Source organism: Ipomoea triloba, chromosome 6, assembly GCF_003576645.1.
Source record: "Ipomoea triloba cultivar NCNSP0323 chromosome 6, ASM357664v1".
NCBI lineage: Eukaryota > Viridiplantae > Streptophyta > Magnoliopsida > Solanales > Convolvulaceae > Ipomoea > Ipomoea triloba.
In genome coordinates, this window is record NC_044921.1 from 27,514,897 (window position 1) to 27,517,346 (window position 2,450).

General features: G+C 30.7%; 1 long non-coding RNA gene across 1 annotated transcript; it reads left to right on the top strand.

Annotated features, from left to right (window-relative positions):
- The first annotated feature begins 638 nt into the window (after positions 1 to 638).
- On the top strand, positions 639 to 1,556 carry LOC116022938. Its single transcript, XR_004099317.1, has 2 exons — positions 639 to 1,162; positions 1,236 to 1,556. It is a non-coding gene; the product is annotated as an uncharacterized LOC116022938 (long non-coding RNA).
- The last annotated feature ends 894 nt before the right edge of the window (positions 1,557 to 2,450 follow it).

The window sequence follows — 2,450 nt, forward strand, 5'->3', positions numbered from 1 at the left end:
TAGTGCTACTTAATTTTTATAGAATAAGTCTTTTTATTGAATTTTTAAAACGTAAGATGTGAAATATTTTTTAATCATAATATATATATATATATATATATATATATATATTTATAAAAGGTATTTTATTTTTTAGGAATTTAATAGATTTGGTTGCACAATGAAAAGAAAAAAATACAAAACCAAACAAAACTTTATTCATATAGTGCGAACGTGCGTTGTTGTGAAACTCAAAATTTTTACTAATATTATTTTGACAATAAATACTTTCAAACTTATTTTATGATACATAATTATATAGGTTTAGAATTATGTGACCAAAATTATTTTAGATAAATATTATTTATTATATTTGAATGTTTTCAAAATTATTATTATATGATACAAAATTATGAGTTTATTATTATATTTATTTATGTAAGTTAAAATTATTTGAGACTAATATTATTGATTATTATAATTTTTAAAAACAATAATAATAATAATAATAATATTATTATTATTATTATATAATATGATTTTGAATCTATACAAATTTTGTTTGTATATTTATAAATATAATAATATGTCTATTTCTATTTCTTCTAGTCTCTTGAACCTATTGTTTAATATGTGATTTTGAACCACATAATCTGATCTCTTCTCACGAATCACGAGAACCAGCTGTCATCCACCTAATAACACTTCCCGTTCACGCCTCTCTTTGTCCTTCACGCCTTCTCACCTTTCAATCTCCAGTTCAAAAGAAAACTTCACGCCTTCTCAGGTCTCTCTCCCCCTCCTCCTAACGCTCCCCGTTGTGGGAGACAGAATAAGATGGTCGCCGGCATCTCGAGAGCTCAAAGACAAAGACACCGCAACGCTTACAGATCAGAGGATGGTCGCCGGCATCTCCTCCATTTCCGATGCACTGAAGCAGCGCATGATGTTATCTTTTTCACGGCTTCTCTGCGCAGGTGAAAGGAACAGCTAACCGAGTTTGGAGTTTTGCTGGTGGAGGTTATTACTCAAATCAAAACAAAAGAGGAGATATTGTAATAGCTATGGATCCAACACACACTCACCGTCACCCACTCTCTCATCTTTTTCTTCTTTTCTCTTTGTACTACGGCCTAAACGGAGCTGAACCGGAGGGGAAGCAATAGAACCAACAGATCTGAAAGTACGGCCCTAAAGGTGTTTTTTATTTTTTATTTTAGTTTTTCATTTTTTAATTTTCAACTCTCCTCCTTCAGATCTGTACATAACAGTGGTGCGGCGTGGCGGAGGAAGGATGAACAGCGGCGGCGGAGCGAGGAACAGCAGCAGCGGCGGTGTGGAAATCTTTAGGGTTTTTGGCTTGTCTCTGACTCTCTGTGATGTTCAATTTCTTTTCTTTTTTTTTTTTTTTGATTTTTTTTGTTTTGTTTTAGTGAATGGAGAAAGGATTTTTTATTTTTTTTTGTTTTGTTTCACTGTGATTCTTCATTTCAGATTGTATGTAAATTTTTGATAAATTATGCAATGTATTATTGATATTTTAGTGTTTTACTGAAAATTAATTTTGAGTTTGGCAATAATTTCTTTTATTGTATATTTGTATGGATGAATATAAATTTATATATATATATATATATATATATATATTAAAATATTAGTCACCTTCGCGGCACCCCCACGTGGGGGTGCCGCGGAAAGTAATTAATTAAAAAGAAAATAAAAAAAATGAATTCCTTTCCGCGGCACCCGTAAGGGGGTGCCGCGGAAAGCACAGACTTTGATATTTACTAAGGTGCCGCGGCACCTAAAGGCGTTTGGTTCAAGTTATATAAGATAACTAAGGTTATATTTACTTGGTAATATAAGATGAGAATGTAACATAACCTCGGATATACCCCGATTTTTTAGGTAATCTCACATTCCCTTATCTTATTCCTAATATTGAGCTTTTGGCATTTTAATCAATTTATCTTATTTCCGTTGTCTTATTTACCTACTTCAATTTTATCTTATTTCCGTTCCCTCACTAGGCTCAAGGATTCATTATATGCATATATGATATATGTAATATCATATTTGAATATCCGAAATATTCAAATATTAGGAATTGCCTACAGTATTAGATCACATATTCTTTGAGTAAAAATTTAGTTTTGAAAGCACCAAATCTACAGTATCACATACAATTATATTAGGACAACTCTGTCAAGGACCTTGTGGTTCAGTGGCATCAAATCCTTCCTTTTATATTGACTCTTGTGCTTCAATAAGTTGAGAAAGTAGTTATACTGCATTGTAATAGAGTTAGTAGTATTCAAAAAAATATTAGGACAACTCTAGCATTTATAGAAATCATATTTCATATATCTATATACGGAGTAAATTTAAAATTTTTTACTCACTATATTTTTATTAAGTTTTTCTGTAATATGCTAGATTAAAAAAAAATTGCACTTTACTTTTGCAATAAA